Source organism: Equus przewalskii, chromosome 19 (assembly GCF_037783145.1).
Source record: "Equus przewalskii isolate Varuska chromosome 19, EquPr2, whole genome shotgun sequence".
Classification (NCBI taxonomy): domain Eukaryota; kingdom Metazoa; phylum Chordata; class Mammalia; order Perissodactyla; family Equidae; genus Equus; species Equus przewalskii.
In genome coordinates this window covers 50,114,985-50,138,781 of record NC_091849.1, presented here as the reverse complement: position 1 = coordinate 50,138,781, position 23,797 = coordinate 50,114,985, and the positions used below count along the sequence as shown (strand labels likewise).

The following is a 23,797-nucleotide window of genomic DNA, read 5'->3' as shown; positions in this document are numbered from 1 at the left end:
TACCACTGGAGAGTGGAAATTGGGGATAGGGTAGAAAACTACCATTAAAAAATATGCTTTAAAAATTTAAACCTTGTACATGTGTAGCTTGGAGAAAAATAAAAAATATATAAAAATTTTAAAAATCTCTGCAGTTTATTTTTTGTTATACAAGTAATATCCCCTCTTAGGGCAAAATTTAGGAAATTCACAGAACAGCTCCCAAGACCCATTGTCTAGAAATATTTACTATTGACCTTTGTTCTAGATTCTTCCATATTTTTCTCAATATATACACAGATGTATTTTTTCTTTTTTTCAAGATTTTATTTTTTTCCTTTTTTCTCCCCAAAAATATATTCTTCGTTGTGGGTCCTTCTAGTTGTGGCATGTGGGACACTGCCTCTGCGTGGTTTGATGAGCAGTGCCATGTCCGTGCCCAGGATTCAAACTGACGAAACACTGGGCCGCCTGCAGCGGAGCGCGCGAACTTAACCACTTGGCCATGGGCCAGCCGCCACAGATGTATTTTTTTAAACAAAACTGAATCACATTGTTTTGCTTTTGTCACTTAACAATATAGCTTTAGAATAAACTCCTAAGTTGAAGGATGTGCATTTGATACTATAAGAGTTAGGACTCTTGTTTCCAAGTGTTGGAATTTCAGTGTTAAATGCTTTAGGTAAAATGGGGTACAGGATATGGGAACTGAGCCTTGGGAATAAGTGGGTCCAGGGCTTAAATGCCTTGTGGATTCTGTGTCTCTTCTCTCTTTGGGCTCTGTTTATGTAATTCGTTCACTCTCTTACTGAATACTGGCAGGAAATACTGAGACCAATCGTGGAGCTTCACATCTTTCTATTTTAGCTCTCCAAGGAAATGTATTCCTGATTTTTGTAGACCACAAGTCCAAATTCCCATAAAAGGGCTCACTGGGATTGCTTAGATCAGATGGCGGTGTGTGGTCGTGAAAGGTTCTTGTAGAAACCTGGTGAACGGAGCAGAGGAAGAATTTTAAGAAGAATGGCCAAGAAAGAAAGACTGAGCTGTTAACAGAGGAAGGGAAGATTCTGGGCAGAGAAAGTAATAGCACCCTCAGTAGATGCGTGTTGGTAAGCTATGCTCTGGGGAGTGTATAACAATATTCACTCCCTGCAGCAGCGTGGGAGCTGTCTGTTGGCCAACAGTCTTGCCAACACTGAGAATTATCATCAAAAAGAAAATCTTTGATGAACTTTGTCGAATGGGATTTTCCTGTTTTCTCTGAATTCATGCAAGATAGATACCCCCAGCACTATTTTCCATCAACTGCTTCAGGGGAAGAGCTCCTTCAGCACTTGTGTGTTATCATTTTTTCCCTCTTAGATGTAATGTTCACCAGATGTGGGGGTGGGTCCATTCTGAAGGTGACCCCGAGTTGTCAATTTTGACCACTGTGATGTCACGCGCTGCTTCTTCCTGGCACAGGAATGATGATTACACAGGAACATGCATGAAGGGTCACAGCAGCAATAACAAAACCACATGCTCCACTGGGTAGGCCTAACCTAGATTTTTGCCCTGAAAAGGGGCTGTGGCAGGATGAGAAGAGCAGCCCATTGGCACGATGCCCAGCTCTTTGAGTGTGCTTGATTCCTTTCTAAAACACAGAGTTTGGTCTTGCGGGACCTCTGGATGAAGAAATCAAGACCATTCAAATTGCCAGGAAACATATGTTTTCCTAAGGGTTCCACTTTTCTCTTTAGTGGCCAGTAGGAGCAGGGGTGCATTGGCTCCTCTTCTGGTTTTATGCAAATCAGACAGAAGATGGAATTGCAGTTGTACTCTCAGGGACCAAGTACGAGGGGCCAGTATGGTATCTTTTCATTATTATTATTATTTTTTTTTTTTCCTTTTTCTCCCCAAAGCCGCCTGGTACATAGTTGCATATTCTTAGTTGTGGGTCCTTCTAGTTGTGGCATGTGGGACGTTGCCTCAGCATGGCTTGATGAGTGGTACCATGTCCGTGCCCAGGATTCGAACCGACGAAACACTGGGCCACCTGCAGCAGAGTGCGCGAACTTAACCACTCGGCCTCCCAGTATGGTATCTTAAGTTTGGATGCAGGCTGTGGTTAGAACTCCTTCCATCCTGTGGCCCTCAAAGATGGGCTAGTCAAAGGCAAGGGTGGAAGAATTTGAATAGTAATGTTTACCCTGTGTTCTCTGACCCTTGTTGGAAGTCCTATGACCTGCCATAGGTGCAGAGTCACTTCCAAAACCACCCAGTAGTGGGGCTAGTTAGGTATCCTTCAGGTCAAGCTGTGAAGGTGGTCTTCTTTCTAACATAGGGGAAGACATTATTTAGTCTTAGACTTATATGGTCCTGTCCAGTTTCATCAGGTACTTTAGCCATAAAATCCCAAATTGGAAGTGACCCTTTCTTTAGCCTCCCACTGCCTGCACCTGCCATTGTTCATCTCATCTTGACCTACATGACCTCTGGTCTCCAGGTGGAGAAGAGCCCTCCTCGTCAAGTACATCTGGTCTTTGACCATGCCGTATTTGTTTTTACATCGGTTAACACTTCTGTCCTCCCAGGTGTCTTTTTGAGAGCTCCGTCACCGTGCTTCAGGATCCCCCTGCCTCTACCCCCTGTGGCATACATCTAGCACTCGGGGAAGCTCCGTCACACTGCAGAACTGGGAAGGCAGAGAGAGCTGGCCAGCATCCCACCCCTTACTCCTGGTTTGCACAGTGTGCTATATCTAAAGAGAAAAGCCGAAAGAGTTGACCCAGAAATTACAAGATCTCATAGTATGGGTTTAGAACAAGAAAAAAAAGAAAGCGATAATTTATTAAATAAGTTTTTATTGAACACCAATTTCGTTTCAGGAATATTTCAGGTACATTGTCAAAGACAAAAACTCTTATAAGCTTATGATGTACCCAGCACCAGTTTTATATCTTTTCATGTATTTTCATTTCATTCTCATGAAAAGCCTATGAGATAGATACTATTAATAATATCCCTGTTCTACATATGAGGAAACGCAGGCCCTGAAAGGTCAAGCAACTTGCCCAAAGTGGCACAGCAGGTGGGGGTGAGGGTGTTGGGATTTGAGTCCAGGCAGTCTGGCTCCATTGCTTATGTCTAAACTCCACACCTTTGGAATACCCACTCTGAAGCCTTGATGTACTCAGGAGGACACGTGGTTCCAGACTAGCATCTCAACAGCTCATAAATGAAGGCTTTCCAGGCAAGATGTTTCTTTAAGATGCTACTGTCGGTCTCATGTGTGAAGTATTTTTTTAGTAAAAATTATTACCTACTAGTAACATATACAAGGATGAATGCATGCTACACGACAGTAGAATTAACAGTTAGAATAGAAAAATACCCTGTAATGAAGTTTTAGTTTTTGAGGTTTTCTATTTTTTTTGTTTTAAATCTAGTCCTCCCCTTTTAGCTACAGGTACCTGTGGCCACAACATTGTCCTTGAGCTGTTGCCATTTACAACAACAAAACAGCAGCTACCATCTCTTGAGGAATAATATTTGGCTCTTCACAAACATTATCTTTTGAAATCCTTAACTTTAAGTGTCGTTGTCCCCATTTTATGATGAAGAAACTAAGGTTTATACAATGTTAATGGAGGCTCAGAGAGGCTATATCACAGCTAACAAATGAGAGGGGCAGAGTTAAAACCCAGGCTTCCTGCCTCCAAGGTACATGCCAGTGAGCCCCAGGCTTCCCTGTGTGGATACTGCAGTGGGCTCTACACATCATACGAGCGTAATTGTGTCAGAGGATGGCTTGTGAACACATGTGCTTCTGGAATTCAAACAAATGTTCCTGAGCACATCTAAGTTCTGGGCACATTGCTAGGTGCACTGTCAAAGACACAAATCTTGAAAGAGAAATTGGAAGGACAGGTCAGGATCTCCTCTTAATAACAGATAACAATTGTTGAGAGCTTTCTAACTCCTTTCCTTGTATTCTCACTTCATTCCACATAAAACCATATGAGGTAGGTGCTATGATTATTATTCCCATTCTACAGATCAGGAAACTGACTCACATATATATGTCTTAAGGAATAGATATTTTGGGCTGAATGGATCCATAGAAACTTGATGGTACACAGTGTGCCAGGTGTGTTTGGTGGACTAAATAAGAAGAATCGCGTCTTGGAACTAGCCATGCTCTGACTAGCAATTCCGTTAAGTTGGGCCATATTTATATGTCCAATTTCTTTACTTAGACCGTTACCACTTATGAGCAGGGGCCCTGTCTTGTGTGTCTCATGTTTTCCCCCTGGCTGGCCCAGGGCTGGCACAATTTCCATTCTTAAAATCTTTGATGTGTATGTCAAGTGTGTGACTGGGTCTAGTTGTGGGTACAAAGGCACAGAGCTCTCTGTGTTGAGCTTTCACATCTTTCTCACTTTTGAAGCCAGGGCTCCTCTTTTCTCTCATGAGACTATGATAACAAAACCAGAGTGGTTTTCTTAAGGGAAGTATGAGCAGGTAATTTCAGCCACACGTGAGTTGCTTCTGTTTCTCCAAGGACTGGGCATTGCCAGCCCTGCTGTAGCTGGTTGAAGGGGACCAAACCTCTCAGGAAGACGGACTTGGTTCCGTTTGACCAGCCAGAGCAGGGGGCAGCTCCTTGGGAGGTGACTGCAGCCTCTAGTGTGAAGAGTCTTTGGTACATCCTGAACATCCCTTGTCCGAGCCTGCAACACAGAGAGAACCAGCATTAGCGCGAATCCAGTCCCAGAGCTCGCCTTGCCCAGAATGTCCTCTCACAGGATTTATGAAAACCATGCCCAATTTGTATTTTGCATTGTATGACTTTGTTTTATTTTCTTTCTTTGATCCTTATTCCTTTTTCAAATATGGACATTGTGAAGAACCGAAATGATATAAAATTGTAGAATGACAAAATGAAAGTCTCCCATAATTCTCTCTCGTCTCATCTTCCAAAATAAATTCAACATTTTGGTGTGTATATTTTGAATATCTTACATCTTAATTTTTAAAATAAATTTTATCATTTTTTTGTTCAAATATGATGTATTTATAAGAGAACATATGTAATACATGTGTAGTTATGACACATAATGATAAAACCAATACCCACAATCACCTATCTTAGAAAAAGAACTTTACCAACACTGTTGAGCCTTCCCGAATGCTTTTCTTAATTTATCTCTTTAGTTTCCCTTCAGAGATAACTGCTATTCCTTTTGTTCTTACAATTTAAATGTTCTTCTCTATAGCTTGTGTATTACTTGTTTTTTAATATAATGGTAGCCTATCACAGGTATTCTTATGTGACTTGATATTTTCACTTGAAATGACATTTGCAAGATTCATCCATATTGATGTGGCTGCTATAGCTTATTAATTTGCATTGTTTGATAGTTTTCTACTATGTGAATATAATAGACTTTATTTAGTCATTCTCCCACCGATAGACATTGAGCTGGTTTGGTTTAACAAATGGGCAGAACTGACTAAGTGGTTTCTCGAGGGAGGTGGTGATAACTTTGATTCTTACGGATTTTAAAGGAGAAGTCTAGATTCCAATATGTAGGAACTTGTAGGTTGCCTTTGCAAAGGAGAAACAATATTTACCAGTCAAACACCTGGGAGTGGGCCCAGACATCCTTCGGGTGATTCTGATGCAGCTAAAGTTTGAGAACGGCTGGACTAGCAGAGGTACCCACTGATTTCTCCCTGTTTCTAGGAAAGTGCGATCGAGGGGGCAGGGAGCTGATTAAGGAGATGCTCCCCAGACAGGTGGTCTGGCCATCTGTCAAAGACAAATGTATTTGAGCAGGAGGGGAAAAGGTAGGATGGAAGGATAGTTTGTAGGATGCCAGAAAGCTGCCCTTCTCCCTTGGGGGCAGGTGTGCCTGCATTTTATTTCCTCTCACTGACAAAGAGAAATGTAATGGAGTGGAAACCGTGTGGCGTTGGAGTCACACTTATTGGGTTTGAACTCATTGATGCTTCCTAGCGCTTTTGCTCTTAGGAAGTTAGATAACATCTTTAAACCTCAGTTTCTGTATCCGTACAGTGGGGGAGCATCAGTGCTTCCACCTCGCCTGCTTGTTGCAAGGCTTAGTGATACCAAAGGAAAGGTCCTCAACATTAAGTCCCCTGTAGCACAGTGGACACTTTCAGGGGTTGTGGGAGAGTCCTAGAGACAATTCTGACTGCTTGTGAGGCCAAGAGTTTCACTCTCAACTCCAGACTGTCCGTCACACGTTTCCTTTCCCTCGGCTGCAAGTATTTTCATTTCATGTCTGAAATTGTTGAAAATGCTGATCAGGAAAAGCAGAACTGGTTTACCCAGCCAAGCAGTACCCCAGTTTAGGAGCTCTGTCTGGAATAAATAAGATGTCCCAGAAATCAAAGCACTCAGTGAGGCACCGTAGAAGCGGTAACTAGGTGAAACACACTGTGGTGGTGGTGGTGGGAAAGCAGGGGCCCCACCAGCTATGGCTTGGTTCTAGAATGGCTTGGGCAGGATGATGGCAAAGCTTCTTTCTTGTACTGAGTCGTCTCTTCCTTGGCACGTGTCCTACTAGCTCTGCTGTCGGGCATCTTAACTTTCCCCTCCTCCTCCTAATGACTTAGGTGTCTTGGGGCCACTGCTCACCAGCGTTTCCTCTGGCTAACCTCATCCTAGCCCAACCATCCTTCCCCAGCTCCTTCTGGGGAGCGAGGAGTAGGCAGCTGTGGAGGGGGAAGTCAGCCAGACAGTCTGACATCAGGATGGAAAAAGTACGTGCATCCAGCTCGTCAGTCAGAAAGACAAGTCTCTTGCAGTGCAATTTCTTCAACCAGGACATTACTCTTCATCATCTTACCTCTGGTCTTCTTTACTCACGTCCTGTTGCACCCACACAACACACCCCCAGTCTCTGAGCAGACAACATGAAATCAACCTAAGGCTCTGAAGGGAAAACTATCTTTACAGCAGATATGATTTAGAAAAGGGAAAGGCTTGTCACTGGAAAGAAGCACAACTTTGAGGCATCTGCCTAATTTACAGACAGGAAGATGAACCAACGTTCTTAAGAGTAGGGCAGTGATTTTCCTCGGAAGATGGTGTGCCCTAGTATGCTGATGTCAGAGACCTTATTCATTGAAAGCCCCACTATCTAAAGCAGGTTTCTCAGCGCATTGACATTTTGGGCCAGATAAGTCTTTGCTGTGGAGGGCTGGCCTGTGCCTTGTCAGGTGTTTAGCAGCATGTCTGGTCTGTACTCACTAGATGCCAGTATAGCCCCCTGGTTGTGACAGTCAAAATGTCCCCAGACAATGCCAAATGAGCCCTGAGGGGCAAAATCACCTCCAGTTGAGAATCGCTGATCTGAAGCTGTGTCTCTGTGTTCAGTCCTGCAGCTGCCTCAGCTCTAGTAATTCCCCCATGTTCTTCTAGAGTCCTCCCAACCCCCAAGCAGGACAGGTTGGCATGCCCTTGAAGACCATTAGACAACTTCCCGGTGTCTGGAAGAGGTGGGTGGGTGGTGTCACCTGTGTTGCCGCAGCCTGGTGGGGGCTTGGCCCAGTGTGCTCTGGGTGCTGTCGCCTCTGAGGGAATAGTCCCGTCGTCTCTGGCCACTCCACAGTCATCCTTCCCTGTCCACCTCTTCCCATGGCCTCGTTGTGCTGCTTCTCAGTTCACTTTTATAGCCCTCTCCTGTGCATCTTGGCAGATGTAGGTCAAATCCTTTCATGGTTCTGCTTAAGAACTCATAGTAACAATTTCGTGTGGTCCCAGCCCTCATCTCACACATAGTCACCCTAACAACAAGGAAGCAGAGCTGTGGAACGCATGAAGCCATTCTGGAGCTGGGGTTTAAGTGAGGGAGGGAGATCCCATCAGCCTCCTGGCTCATTCTGAAATGCTGGGGTAGGTAGATGATGGCCTGAGCCTTGGGTGACCAGTCTCTCCTCATGCTCAGGACCTCCCTTCGTAAGTCCAACTCCTTTGTGGTGTGGTTTCAGGCTCTTTAGGGTCAGGGTGGGAACTCAGTGGTTCAGGGAAGGGAGGAGAAAGGAACTTAGCCAATCAGATGAGTGAATCACCATTTTAGCACCTCAAAGCTTTTCTGCAAACAGCCTCACCCCACGCTGATTTGTGACAGGGTTTCGATGTGAAGTGGAAAGGAGAGCAGAGCAGGGTCAGAGGACTGACTGTGTGACCTGAGGCTGTAGTCTCCTGAGTCTCACGGCACCTGCCTATCTGCAAGGAAAGCCCTTGGAAATGTGCAAACTGCCACTGACACAGATGAGTATAAAGGAAAGTGATACAGATGGAGTGGAAGGAATTACAATTCAGTCTGGTTCGTAGAAACATCTTTCAGGAACAAAAAGACTGGAGGAAGGAGCTTGGAGGGCGAGGGCTGATTCCGGGGAAAACCTTTAGATGATGTGGCCTCTCTCTGCCTAGTGGGCATGGGAAGCTAGGACAACAACCAGTGTGCCTGACTCTTGGGCTGAGCGGTGAAACCTCAAGAAGGAGGGAAGGGCGGGTGGGAGAGGACATCAGACGGGACTCAGAGGCCGTCGCTTCATTGGTGAGGGAGACAGCTTCTGGTGCAAAGCCCTGTTGAGGAAGAAGGTGAAACCTGTGCTCTGGGGGGCGACCGTGGGGCTGGCGAAGAGGCACTTGCAGAAACCACACACTTCCTTACATTCCATAGCAAAGTAATCCGTATGGGGATATAAAGAAGCATGTGGCCTCGGGAAGCAGTCTTGGCTCCAGCCTGGCTTCTTCTGTCGTCCAGATGCAGCCCAGCATCTCAGATGTGGGCCACTTGCATCCTTCCTCCTCCTCTAGGTGGGCAACGCTTAGAGGGAGGGACCACTGGGAACTTATCTCATCCGTCCTGTCATCCTCCAGACCATCCTGGAATACAGCTATTGTGAGGGTTGGTGGCACTCTTTGGGACCTAATTTCTTCCTTTACTGTTTGTTCACAAATAAATGGCAGACAACTTTCACTGGCTTATTTGGGTGTAGCAATAATCTTTGTGATTAGTATTCATTAATTTAATAGCTGCTGCTTATATATTTCAATATGATGCTTTTTTAATGTTTGGAATCCCATGAAGCAAAAGTTAAAAAAGAGAGAGAGAACCCAAGAGAACTATTCTGCACATGCACAGAGAGCAACTCCTGCTTAGAACTCCCAGGCCCCCCTGTTTCCTACTGTATGTCTGTCTGTCGTGGGCGCATGTCGATGGGCCGCAGCTGCCGGCACAGCATTCCAAGCCCAATTGTTCATTGTGGAAAGGATCTTTTTGTTCGGCTTCTTCTCCCCTAGCCCATCACCTGCCCCACAATCTGTGAGGCCCGAGCTGTGAAAGAGTGAGGGACGCTGGCAGCTGCCGAGCCCCTCGGGGTCTGCACAGGCCACCCTGGCTGGAGGAAGGTGGGGGTTTCAGCTTCATGGCATCTGATTCTCTGGCAGGAAACAGGGAGTGTGCGAAGAGAAGAATTGCACCCCAAAGAAGGTTTGAGGCTGAAGGCACTGACAAGGGCAGTTCATGAAATCTATTAATAAAAGTCATAAAAATAAGAACAAATTCTTTTTAAACATCCTCTCTATGACAGGGATTGTTCGGGGTGCTTTGCTTAGACGAGCTCCTTAAATTCTCACTACTCTGTGAAATCGCCATTATTTTTATCTGGTTTTACAGATGAGGGTCATAGAAACGAACTGGTTTACATATACATAAATGGTAATCGTTTAAAAAAACTAATTGGGTTGGAGGGACAGTCTTGGACCAACCCATGGAGATAGACTTGCAGGGTAGGAGTTGAGAAGGAAGCAAGGGAGGGAGGAAACAGTATGGGCTTTATGCTTTGTGCACGTTTATTCCTCTGCAGCTGTGCACTTGGTTTGCTGGTGCTGGTGGTGGCTTAGCATTCATAGTTTTTCTCAGGAAAATAGGTAAATGTCCTAGGCACCCCATTTAAAATGTTTCTGGCTGACCTTGGGAGTCATCCAATAACTCATATAATACAATCCAGCGGCCATATGAGCTTCTGCTACGAAAACATGGTTCTCTCCCATAGTCAAGTGCAAGCTTCATATGAGTGAGAATATGGGGCTGCTCTTCCTCTCCCAGGTTTGGGGACAGTGGTCAATCAAAAGCAGCGGCTGATGGGCAGGAGAGGCGGGGGGCCAAGGAGAAGCTGTGGCTGTGCCTTTGAGAAGATTAAAAGGTCTCATCTCTTCCAGTGAATCAGGGAACTTAGGAGCTGAGACAAGTTTCCTTATAACTAGTGAAACCTGTCAGATCAAGATCTTCCAAAGGGTTTGGCATGTGAGTTTCAGAAGTGAAAGTTTGCACAGATGAGAAAGACCACTGGGTTCTTTGGTCCAGAGAACTAGAAAGAACCAGCATTAATAGACTTGCCATTCATGAGCCAGCTGAGGCCCAGAAGGTGATCAATTTATGTAAGAATACAAAAGAAATAGATTTCCAGGGAAATGGTGTGAGATAACCAAGACAGTGCTAACCATCCACTTGTGAGAATGTCCCCAATTTGGGTGTGAGTTGTTGTCTTTGTCAAGCTCAACCTCATATGGTCAAAAAGTCAAAATTTGCCTTCAAAATCTTCAGGAAAAAAAAACAACAATAAAAACTTTTAATAGCCAATTACTTGATCATTCTTGAGTCTGAGGAACTAAATTCTTATTGACTTAGAACACATAAAGAATTGTGAACCCAAAGGTCAAGTTCGAAATGGGAATACCTATGACAAAAGTCTTGTCTTAACACTCGTCCTGGTTTCCCTGGTCATAACAAGATGCAAGGAAGGAAATCGATGGAACAGATTAGAAAATGGAGTGAAAGTTGGGCTGGAAAAGCAAAACAAACAATGACAACAAAATCAAAACATTTCAGACGAGGCATAAATGCGGAAACGAAGCCTAGGATGGAATATAAAGGCACGTTTCTCTGAGTTTTGCACAGGGCAAAGGGCATTGATATGGCAGGCGCATGTAGGTCTTTTCCATACTATTTGTTTGGTTTCTTACCTGCCCAAATCTTCTGACTTTGGCAGGTGATGCTAATAGGAAGAATGGGGAGTTTTGGTGTGTCACTTGGCCACTTGTGTGCTATGTGATATTGGCGAAGTCCCCACCTTTCTGTCCCTCCTCTCTGCACCAGATCCCATGCCACTTATCTGCAAATAGTGGTTGTGTAACCCCATCTGCCCATCATGGGGCAGGTTGGAGATTAATGACATAACACACATGAGGGTCTTGAGTTTCTTAGAACAGGCCGATGGCAATATAAAATGTCACTCACCATGTTATTGAAAGCAAGATTTATTTCTCCCTCCCTCTGCCCTGTAATCAGACAGTTGTTTGAAAGCCTTAAATTAATTGTCCTTTCCCTTGTTCTTGAGAATCAAGTACCATTTTACAGCATTTGGAACTTAAGTAACAGTAAAAGTATCATCAGAAATGTAAACAGCAGACACAGTTCTTTTTCCTATTTCTCTCTCCGAGCAGGGGAGTATTTGAACATAAATGACTCAGACACAACATTACAGAGAAGTGAGGATGGTGATTTCGCATTAATGCTCCTCAGAAAGCCTCTTAGATTTGGGAAAAATCAAGGGCGGGTTGAGACAGAGGGAAGTCTGGATTATAGACTAACACCATGTAATCTTCAAGGTTATTGGCGGCAGAGGGGTGTGGGGAGGAAGAGCATGGCCGGGGCATCTGTGCATTCTGGCTCTATGACCTTGAGCAAGCTACTTAAGCTCCTTGAGCCTCAGTTTCCTCATCTGTAAAGTGAGAATAATAATACTGACTCAACAGGAGGCTTCAATGAGGTAGATTTATGTAACATGCTGTGAACACAGCGTTAGATGTCTAATAAGTAATTCGTATGACTATTATTTAATATTAATTAATATAAATACAGCAACTGAAACTACTCAGCACATGAAGGTCTTTATATTTGATTGACTAGTTTCATTCAGATGACAATTGTTATGCAAGGGGTGGTTCTAAGATACTTGGGAAAGCTTAAATATTATCAAAAATATTTCTCCCACAATTTTGGTTTCTCTTTTTTTAAAAAAAAATTTTCATATTTTGCTATGTTTGAAAAGGATTTGTTAAGAAAAGATATCCATCAGCACCATTTCTGACAAAATTTTCAGGACTTTTATGAAACAATATAGATGATGAGATGCCCTGAGTGTCCCCTTATTGACCACAAGGCCTTTGCCCTCTGACAACAGATCTGACCTTGGTTAGACATGTGTATGCTGGATGAGGAGAGGAAATCAGGACTTCCTGCAGAAGAAAAATCACCGGTGTCTCATTCTCTGAATTTCGAATTTAGGCATCTTAGCGCTCCCTATCCTTTCTCTGCCCCACAGTTAGGCCGGGAAGTTTTAAACAATCGGTAATAATTTCTTAAACTATAATCAAAATTGCATGCTTTTATGGAGATTAGAACTCCGCTAGCGTCTGCAGGAGGAGCGTCTGCAAAGATACGGCCACCCCAAAGTCTGAGCACTTGTGACCTTATACACTGGAATCACTGCTGGTGTTCTTGGTGGCTGTCCATGAAACAAGTTATGCTGGAGTTCACCAAGTTACAAGCCAAATTATTTGTGGTTTACCATCATCTGGCTGAGGAGGTAGGAAATAAAGCAGAGGCCCCTCCTTTTAAGGCAAGTATTGGGTAGTACGTTAGGGTAGGACCTTCTTTTTCCTAAGGCTCAGCCAGAACGTCTTGCTATTTTTAGAGGACCGGCCAGTTCTGAATATTGATTCAGTCATGGGCATGTGTCCCATTTTAACTTCCCAGGGGCAGCCAGGAACAAGGCCAGCTTCGAAAGCCCATCTTCTCTCCCTGCAGGCATCCTGCCACCTTTCTCAGAAGAGGTGAGTATTGGTGGCATTTTGCCGTCACTGTTGTCCTTGCCCTGCCTCTCATCAGAGCTGGAGAGCTGGAGCAGGCACTTCTGGGGAGGATGGGGCAAAGCGTGGAGAGGGAGCCAACATCATACTAAGCTGTTTACCATGTCGCTTCCAGCAATTCTGTGGAGCATGTCTTACTACACAGGATGAAATGGTCTCCAGCAGGTTAAGTACTGTGGAGGCATAGAGTGCTTAAGAAACTCACCCAAATCACACAGCTAGTAAATGGCTGGCCTACGACTTGACCTCTCCAACCCAAAACACACCTTCATTCAGATATGCCGTATTTCGCAAACCTTGCCTGATCCTTGGTGCTCCAGAGGCACTTTTTAAAACTCCCATTCTTACACCCCACTCCAGAGCCAGGGAATCAGAATCTCCAGGAGAAGGGCTGGGTGTCCATATTTTTAACAAGCACGCCCACGGTGATTTCAACGCTCAGTAAATTTGAGAAAGAACAGCTCTAGGAGAGTTGCTTTTTGAACTTGAGTGAACATCTGAATCACAAGGGAGCTGTTAAAATGCAGATTATTCTGATTTGCTCTTAAAGGTGCTGAAATAAGCCATCTGGACCGGGACCCAGGAATCTGCCTTTTTGCAACCACTCCTGATTTGTTCTGTTGCAAGTGGGACTTTGAAAAACATTGATCTAATGATAAACAAGAAAGAGAGACACAGATACTGAAGTAATGAAATCATCAATACTGGAAAGGACTCATCTTACAACAGTCTAAGGGAAATGACTTAGTTTGGAGTAAAGGAAGAATTTCTTCAAACATGGTAACAAATGTTTAGACCCAGAACGGGGGATCCCTCTCCACAACACGAATATTTAACATATTAACAACAGAAAGGGGAGCGGGTACTACTGTCCACACTGGACCACTGACATCTTATCTTTCCAATGTTCTCTATGCTCAGCTTCCACCTGGAATGTTCTTTTCTCTTTGCCCATCTTCACCATTACTCCCTCTTTAAGGCTCAGCTCAAAAGACTTTCTCCATAAAATTTTCTTCCAGTTGTCTAGTTCCTGTTATTGCACATGTACTTGGGCACTTACCACATCTCACCTAGCGGTCTGATTCCTTGTGTCCCTGTAACGCGTGCATCTCCTCTCATATGGGCTGGCATCCTGACTGCCTCATTTTTGATTTCCCACACCACCCAGTGAAGGCCTTTGCTCAGTAAGGGTGGAGCAGATAAAACTACCACCACCACACTTAGAGAGCACTTACTGTGTGCAGGCACTGTTCTCAGTGCTGTAACAAGTAACTTACATTATAATAATTCATATTTTATGGATGAAGGACACAGGCAGTGACGGAGAGGTTGTTCTTTGTGGAAGGGTCTCCTTTAGAAGCTATAGCCCTGTAGGTGACCAGAGTCGCACCTGTAAGGAGATCCGAGCTCTGTGGATTCTGGAAATAAAAAATCTTAACCTTTGAATTTAGTCTACCAGAGGCACCTGGAGGGCCAGGTAACACACAGATTGCCATCTCTGACCCCTAGAGTTTCTGAGTCAGTAGGTCTGAGTTGGGTCTGAGAATATGCATCTCTAACAATTTCCCAGGTGATGCTGATGCTGTTGGTCTGGGGACTGCACTTCGAGAACCACTGTTCTAGTGCAATGTTTCTGACACTCAACAGTTCAGGGCAAGGAATGGGACTCTTACATTCTGACCTTCCTAAAAATGAGAAGGTGAAGAAGAAGAGTAAAGCCACACAGAAGTCAGGAAGGTGTGACCCCTCTTCAAGAGTGTGGTTGTAGGAGCTTTCACCAATGAGGGTGCAGACAGATGGTCAACACTACGAAGAGAGGGGAAGCCCGTCTGTGAAGTTACCAAGGGTTCTCACTTAACGGCTTGTAAATAACTGGGCCCATCCCTTCACCTCCCAGTTCTTACCAATAAAACTTAAGTGGAGTTTGGAGAAGAATGGATAAAAAATGAGGTGAATGTTTTTCTTGAGAAGACAGCCCAACAGAGGGTCCACTGACTCATACGACCTCATATTGTATTCGTGAAGAGATCATAATGATAATACAACGTAATATAACGTAATAATACAGAATGATGATAAAGCTCTTTAGCTCCAAAATTTCTTAAGTTTTTTTTAAGTGCGCCTGTTAAGTTGAGTGAGCATTAAGAATTGCTTAAGGTCCAGGGGACAAATAGGAGAATCTGGTACTTGTCCTAGTTTTCCAAAGAAACACATTGCTGAGGGACTGAGTTTCTTAGTTTTTGAAAACGAGGTAACACTTCACATTGTCTTAGTGGGGACATCTGTGAGGTCATCCAAAACCTACTCCCATTCAACGATTGATATTGGAGATAAATTACTTATCAGAAATAAATTCCTTTGAGTTACTTTGAAGAAAATTTCAACATACATTCAAAATATTTTACCAAGGCACTGAAAGGGCAAGCAGCAAGTTCAAGGTCATGCGCTGTCAAACTCTCATCCATCACTCCTAAAATCTTAGCTCTTCTTTAGGTAATTGAACAGCCCCTAGGGTGATTGTGCGTGATCTCCCCCTTTGAGCTTTCCTTATCCCTCTGTCTTCCATGCCCACCCTCCTCCCCCCGCCTGCCTTTGCTTTAAGCCCCAGCACACAGAAACGAGTCTGCTGTCAGTACCAGCCGACAAGTCATTCCCATGCACCAATAACGTGGGCAGGGGCGATCTCTCTCATTCATTTCCCCTCGCCTCGCTCTGCCTGAGGGATCTGGATTCTAGCAGTCCTCCCCCGCCGGTGTGAGATGCAGAACGTGGAGCTTCACCTGCCCCTATAGATGCTGCCGTGCTGGCTCCAGATGACAGAAGCAGATCGCCTGCAGGGCTTCCCAAAAATTCACAAAGAAAGAAAGACAGATGGGCCAGGCAGGAACGCCCAGAGGACAATTAGAGGAGAAAGAAGCCCGCGGGAGCAGCTCGGTACATACCTGGGGAAAAGTTGCAGGCGGTCCTTCTCAGCTGTGTGCCTTCTCCGACAGGTTTCGGCCCCATTGAGGTGCTCAGAGCACGGTTGTTATTTATTTATTTTTTTTCGGCGCTGGCAGTGTTGGCTTGCGTTTCTATGCCTTCCTGTCAGAATTCTCTCAAGGAAACAGCAGCTGGTGAGCTCAGAAATGTCAGTCAGAATCTTGGCCTAGTTTGGGGCCTTGAAGATTCTTACAGAAAGTTAAAAAGGTTTCTGGGCCAGTGTGTCCTTTGGGTTTTCCCTCTTCTGCTTCTCACCTTTTCCTTCTTCAATTTTTTTTTTCATTTTTACCTAGTAACCAGCTACTTAAATTGCCTGCCTCCGTCTTTCTGATGGTCCCCTCTTGGGTACGGCTAGGGCTCGTCTTCCAGCTCAGCCCGACAGCCTGGTGATTTTCTAAGCATTTAACTAGGACTTGTGCACTGCTTGCTTCTTTTGTCTCCGTCTTAAGACCCTTTTCCCTGTTACTCCTTTCTCTTTCTTTTTAACCGCCCTCCTTCTGGTCACACATGGAGAAATCATCTTTGTCTTTCCTTTATGCACGTTCCCTTTCCTGATTGTCTGTCATTTCTCCCTCTCTGTGCCCTGTCCGCTCATATCTCTTCCCTTCTTTTAATCCTGTCCTTCATTCTAGCTTTACCTCATATTGTGTCCTGTCTAGATGTGACCGAGCTTTTAGCTTCGGATCTCCTGTCCTCCCCTCTCCTCCCGTTCCTCGGGCAGTCTCGCTGTCTGCCTTCTCCCGTCTCTGCTCTCCGAAGGCGAGCCTCCTCCTTTTTGTCCTCTGCAGCCCTCTGCCCACCCCCAGCACACTCTCCCACCTGTTTGTGTCTTTTAAGGGCCTTGGTCATGTCCATGCCTTCTGTCCACCTCAATCACCACAGTGACGGCCTCTGAGAGCTGTTAAATTACACCTCTTCAGCTGTCCCATTGCAAGGAGAAATGTCCTTTGCTAAATCCTTTTTCAGATGGGCAGATCTATATGAATGCTTCTGTTTGTGAAATATACTGAAATGATGCATGTATTACTTTAGATAGTAAGAACATCAAGTTTTTCAAGTGAATGAATCCCCATCTCTTTCTCCTGGGTTTCTTTTAGGTTAGGCCGTTACATACCACCTCAGATACAGCCCTTTTAGCTTGTTTCTAACTTATTTTGGCCATTTTTCATATGGGAGGGTGGTTGTGGTGGAGTTATGGAAAATGTGGCTAGTTTGGGACTTGACTAGATGTTCGATAATGCGTATTTAGTGAATGCCTGCCAAATCGCAGTGTCTGAGATCAAGCACTGGAAATACAAAGAAGTGTCTATGTTCCCCGCCTTGAGAGACTTCAACAGGTTCTTTTGGGGGCAGAACTTGAATCCACAGCGGGGTGGGGGGCAGGAAAATATGGTCATTGCAAACTGATATTACAGAAAACAAGTACAGTTGGCATCCAGAAGCAGAGATTGATAAGTGGTGGACTGGGTAGTGACAGCTTCATGGAGGACGCTGGGTGCCAGCTGGGTCTTGAAGATAGGGAGGGCCTACATACCTGAAGAGGTGAGGGAAGGGCTTTCCCACAGTGGGGAACAATTTCAGTAAAAGCATAGAAGCAGGGATGTGCAGAGTGTGTTCGGGAAATACTAATTAACCTGCGGCTGGCTCTAATGCTTTGTGAAGGGGTCAGCCTGGGGAAGGCCTTGGGCATGAAGCAGCCATTTTGAGAAAATAGACTCATAGTAGAAAATCTTGATTTTTTTAGAGTTCTTTTAGACCACACATTTACAGGTAACAAGTTAAAAAGAGTGATGCTATAGTGTTATAATTTCTGTAACTTAAATGAATTCGAATTTGGATTCTTTGATAATTATCGGCTGGAAAACCATAGTCTGAAATCTGCTGCTAATGAGTGTTGAGAAACAAACATTTCTCTTCAATCCTCAAAATGTGGACATTCTTTTTCTTATCTAATTCTGGCATTTGTTCTAACGTAGGAGGTCTACTGTCATAAACGTAGGAAAGTTCTCATCCCACTCAATGACAATCTGTCTCCAGTTCTGTCTCCTTCACACAGCCTGCCTCAAACTCTAGTCAACACCAGTCTTTCCCCTTGCTGAAGGTTCAGATCCCAGCTTGGCTGGATTAAGCATTTGTTATAGGTCTGTATACTCTGGGACATGTCGTGTTACTGTTTTAAGATTTGTTTTACAATTTTGTGTGTGTGTAAGTCTTGAATTTATAGAACTATAAACACCTGGAGGTCAAATTCATACTTATTTTGATTTCTTCCCTTGTCTCCAGCAGGATGTAAGGTATACAGTAAGCTCCTAATAAATGTTTGTTAAATCAAATTGTATAAAGAGGTTTGCTAAAACTCTACAACAAAATATAAACCCACCAGGCACCCTACTGATAGGAAGATAAGCATCTTTTTAATGTTGTATTAATCTTTTAGTTCTTCTGAGATTTATCTAGGTTCAAAAGAGAGAAGTAACCTTCACTTAATGACTTATCTGTATCTAGGGTTACACTTTACATTTTTAAGCCACGTTTTCTCGCGAGCCTCAAAGGCTATTTGGCATAGGTAAACCAGAGAGGTATTGGTGTTCAAATTTGGAAGATGAGCCATCAGAAGTACAGAGCAGTGATGGGACTTGCTGAGGGCCACATGGCTAGTTATTGAAAAAGTTGGGATGAAACCCACGTCTTAGGACTCCTAATCAATTCCCTTTCTTTTTTTTTTTTTTGACTTAGCACATTTTAGGTGAGGAATTCTGATTTCCCTGATAAAGAGTTACTTTTGTTTTCCCCAAAGTCTTGTGTAAACCAGGTTGGTTTTTAACAAGGCAAGTTGTTCAATGAAGTAGAAGTGGAAGTAAGGAGTGCGGAGGATCTTTTCGTGAGTCTTTCCTCACAAGATTCTCTTCCCTGTGGAAATCTCCAGAAGCCAAAAAATGGGTAAAATTAGAGCTAGTCTGAGCAAGGTTATCTTCAAGATTAATCTTCCAGATAATCTCGCTTGGTTACCTCATTTAGTATATGAGGAAACCAAGGCGCAGGTTAGCAAAGAGACTTGCTCTCGGTTACAGAACTGGATCCCCTGATCGCTAGGTCTTTGCTCCTTGTCTTGCATTCTAATTGCCTCCTGTTTGGTAAAGAGCCCCTTGGAGAGCCTTCTCCCCAACAAGGTGACACTGGGAGAGGGCAGTGAGGCTGGAGGGAATACACGGGCTGACTTATCCATGGCTGCAGGCCACCTCTTAGAGCCTTCCAACAGTGAGCAGAAACTGGGGGAAAATCCCTCAACTGTGTGGGGAATGCAGAGAACTCTGTTCCATGTAAAACATGGGCTTAATGCTTTATAGTGGGCTCAGCTACCGAATTTCATAAGGGTGATAATAATAATAATGAAATCATAGGATGATAATAATAAATCCTTTGAGATGCTGCCAGAACTACATATTGCAGGCTTTAGACGCCAATGGGCAGCTGCTTGGCTAAATGTGGCCCCCAGTTGTCAAGGAGAGACCCACCCTGATACAGGAGAAACAAATCAACAAGGATGTGCAGGGCACACACAGGGCAGAACCACTTGGAGGTGAAGGTTTCAATTTAGATGCCATCGCTTCCCTGAAGGAATTAGCAAATTGAAAATATGCTCAAAAGTCAAGTTTGACATCGAGGCATCCATGGCCCCATGAACTGGTTTGTATGTATGGATCAGAGATCAGATAAAGTTTCATGTGCCCCTGTTGATGATCCTGTTTTCAACCAAATGGTTGGCAGTTGTCAGCGTTGTGGAGCTGGATGCTCACGAAGGTAGTGTTAGCAATAAAGTTGTCTTAACTGTTGCATTTCAAAGATGGTTTGGTTTCCCCAGAACTGCAAGGTAGGATTTTGCTACCTACTGCATAATTTCTACAAATCACTGATTCTCATCTCAATTTCCTCATCTAAAAACTAGAGGTAACAATAGCTGAGCTACCTTCCTTATTAGGTGTGTTGGGAGGATTCAGTGAGGTCGCATGTTTGCTATGAGGTATCCCAAGGTGGTTCTTGGTTTGCTTTGGTTGTATCTGAGTGGGGAGACTGAGCAGTGCCATTGAGGTAAGCGATCAGTTTGAATTTCATTCAGTGGGGCATAGAGTTGATTGGGGAAGGTTGCTTTGGGCTTTTGTCCATAAATGTTCATTTTAAGGGGAGATCATCTCATCCAGTCTTCTCATTTGGTAGTAAGGACATGGAGTTCTGAGAGTTACATTGATTTTCCCCTTAACGTCATTCAAGAGATCAGCGTCAGAGCTGGAGTCAGACCCCAGGCCCAGACCTCTGGCTCCTGACTCAGAAAGTTACAGAGTCTGCCAGGTTTGTTCTGAAGACCTAGTGAGACCAAAGGAGATGGTGATTGTGACAGTTATCTGCCAATGGAATAGTACTACCTAACTGTGAAGTGTTATTTTAATGAAATGTGTCCCCAAATACTGTTGTTGCAGAAAACTACCCTTCGCCCTGGGTCATGGCAGAAATGTGGGGCCTTGGACACCAGCTGTTCCCCAGGAGGTTTTCCCAGCTGCTGCTATGGCCAACTCTGTGGTGGAGGAGCCCAGGGGTGGGGGATTCCAAGAGCAGACATTCCATGTAGGATGGAGCCAAACCAGGTCAAAGGCAGAACAGTTGAACTATTTGGGAAACAGGTGGGAACAACGGAAAATTCATTTGGTTAAATGTGTGCTTCAATCAACACAAAAGTTATCACAGTTGCTTGGTTTGGAAAGACAGTGCATGTAGTGTTTAAGAGCTTTCATGCCTTCCTTCATTTTGTCCTTCCTTCCTCCCTTCCTTTCTTCCTTTCTTCTTTCCTTCCTTCCTTCCTCTCTCCCTTCCTTCTTTCTTCTTTTTTCTTTCCCTCTCTCTCCTCCCTCCTTTACGCATTCTTTTAAAATTAATATTTGAGGCATGTCCAGATTTTAAAAGAAACTAGAAAGCTGATTTAACTCTCTTCAGCTGATGAAAAAATATTCAATGAAAGTTAATTACTAGTCATGTGACTTTTGCCCCGTGTTCTCTAACAAGAGGACATTTGATTTCAAAGCAGAAAAAAAAGAAAAAACTTAGTTAAATATAAGGGAAACTAAGTTTTATCGGGTCCCTGGCCCGGGACAGCTCCATGCTTTTACACATTTTCTCATTTAATACTCACAAAACTACTGTTTACCCCCAATGGATGCTAAAGTCCTTAACGGCAGGGGTTGTCTTCTTTGTCTTTCATATTCTGTCATGGTTTTCTGCATTTAGATTATTATTTTAAAAAATGTAGCTTACATCTTTTTTGTCTGTGCACCACTTAAAATAATTGTGAAAAAGGACATATTCTCTAACACATTTTTAAATTTATATTTGGCTTTTTAAACTGTAATTACTTGAGACACAATTTCTGGTATAAGTTTGACATTTTAAGTTCAAATATTATGTCATTCTTTTAACTGTATCCAGTGAAACCTAATCCACAGCAATTTGACACTCATCATCTTTCGTTGAAGGAATATTAAAACAAACTCTTCTAAACAGTTGGAATTTTGTAATGTTTTTTTTTCCCTGGAACCTGTTACTCTGTTTTATTTCCCATAACAAGTTTTATCCTAATGAGTGTATTAAATGTTTGAAAGTATTTTATTAATTACTGTATCAGATTTTGCTACAACAAATGTATATGCAAAGATTGAAATTAAATTTAAGATGAAAATTTTCTAATTAAAAGTCAAAATAAAAATTGTTTTAATTTCCTGTGACTACAGAGCTAAGTATTAAAATTTTTCTTTTGGATTGAATTATCGTTATGATTATTACTAGTACACAGTTACTTAAAGTGGCATAAATATGTTGCAAATGATAATTACTAAACATAAAAATTAATGTCTATTGGTAATATATCTGTTATGAAATTGAAAGGGCTTTTACAATTTTTCCATGAGTTCGTATATCCCTGGACGGATGTTACTTATTGTTAGAGTGGAAGTTTGACACTGACTCCTGTTCTTTTCCATTTTCCACAGATATGAATGCTGAGAGCACTTGTTTGCACAAATAAGAAGGTGGAAATGGAAGGAATTTTATGATGGCAATTTCTCAAAATTCTTTGATCAACAGGTGAATTTTATGGCAGAAATTGTAATAGTATTTTCTTATCAAAATTATTATTCATGATCTGTCACTTGCATCTTGATGAGGTTCTCCTTCAATTTTGTTGACAGCTAAGAAGTAACTACATGACTTGCAGAAGAATTTGTCACCCAGTTCTGAGAGCATTTTATTGGGAGAGGCAATCTGCCATGGACCCTGAGTTTCCCTGCATATCCTTGCTGACTATGCCAAGAAGACAAGGCTCTGGCTGCTTTTTATCTGGGCCATTTCTCAGGGCAGTGAGCTACCTTGAGATGAGGTAGCATTTCTACCCAGTCAAAGAGCAAGCTTGCTTCTGCTTGCTATAAAAGTGTTGAATCCCCCAAGCTCAGTGTGATACAAATCCACAGTGTAGACAGCATGCATCTAAGTCCATCCATCTTCTTGTGTTGCCCCCATGGGACTTGAATGACATAGGAAACCAATTCGAACAATCATCATGCCAGGCTTCTTGCTGTGCCAAGAGTAATAAAGGCCATAGTCTCTGACCCACAAGTTTCATGTCTTTTCCACCATCCATGAAACCTTAACAGACTAGTTTATTAGCTTTTAAGTAGGATAAAATCCCAGATCCCTCACAGACCCTGACATAGTTATGTTTTAATTTCTGGGGAGAAAACCAAGAAGGTAGTACCATGACTCATTAAATGACTGTTAATTGTAGCAGTTACTCTTCCACGTGGAGCTATCTTGTTTACTATAATGCAAAGTGTTAGAAAAACCTAAATATTATTAATTTCAATGCATGCTTGTCAATATGATATTTTTGAAAAACACTTTGAAAATCTCATCATGTACTTTAAATATATATTCATCAAAAATTTGGAGCCATGGGGGCCAGCATGGTGGTGTAACAGTTAAGTTCGTGTGTTCTGCTTTGCTGGCCTGGGGTTCCCTGGTTCAAATCCCAGGCGTGGACACAGACACCACTTGTCAAGCCATGCTTTGGCAGATGTCCCACATCTAAAATAGAAGAAGATGAGCACTTGTTAGCTCAGGGCCAATTTTCCTCAGCAAAAAGAGGAAGATTAGATCTTAGCTCAGGGGTAATCCCTCCCCCCTCCAAAAAAAATTTTGCAGCCATAGATTTAGTTCATTCAATTTTTAGGAGTATTTGCCAGTATAACCTGATTGGCAAAGTCAGTCTTTATAGTCAAACCAATCAGCCAGAATAAACTTAAATAAACTTATTCAATGCCACCTATCTGTCTTTATTAAACATGTTAATACACCTTTTTGGGAAACTCATTTTATTTCTGAATGCAACAATAAATGGGTATTATCTCAAACATCTCAAAAAAGATGGAATTCAGTGTCCCTAACTTTGTAGCATTTGCCAACCTAAAGGAAACATCCAACGTTCTGTGTAAATTCAGGCTCAACATTTTGGCAACTCAAGCTTGTTCATGAATAAAACAAGGTTTCATTAAGGTTTAAAGCATGGATCTGACGAAAGAAGCCCCTTTCATGCCTGGCCATTGTGGTAGCTCCACAGACAGACTTTTCTATTCACTCTCCCCAAAGAAAGCCCAGTCAACACAAATAAAAGTAGGAAAATTTGAAAATCACTTCCCCAGTTACAAACCTAGAAAAGTCTTTGAATGCTATAATTTTTAACAATAATGCTGTTTCCTGTGCTGTAATGGGGGATATAAATTATTAATTGGGAATGGTTGGAAATATCCCTAGATTCATCAAACTGTAAGGCAAATA

The 23,797-nt window shown here is 43.1% G+C and overlaps 2 long non-coding RNA genes across 2 annotated transcripts; one reads left to right on the top strand and one right to left on the bottom strand.

Annotated features, from left to right (window-relative positions):
• Positions 1–2,811: 2,811 nt before the first annotated feature.
• On the bottom strand, positions 2,812–16,674 carry LOC139077363 (uncharacterized). The gene is made up of 2 exons (XR_011529810.1): positions 15,883–16,674; positions 2,812–4,697 (listed from the first exon to the last, which is right to left on the bottom strand). It is a non-coding gene; the product is annotated as an uncharacterized lncRNA (long non-coding RNA).
• LOC139077362 (uncharacterized) lies at positions 15,550–23,284 on the top strand. The gene is made up of 3 exons (XR_011529809.1): positions 15,550–15,874; positions 21,958–22,051; positions 22,156–23,284. It is a non-coding gene; the product is annotated as an uncharacterized lncRNA (long non-coding RNA).
• Positions 23,285–23,797: the final 513 nt, after the last annotated feature.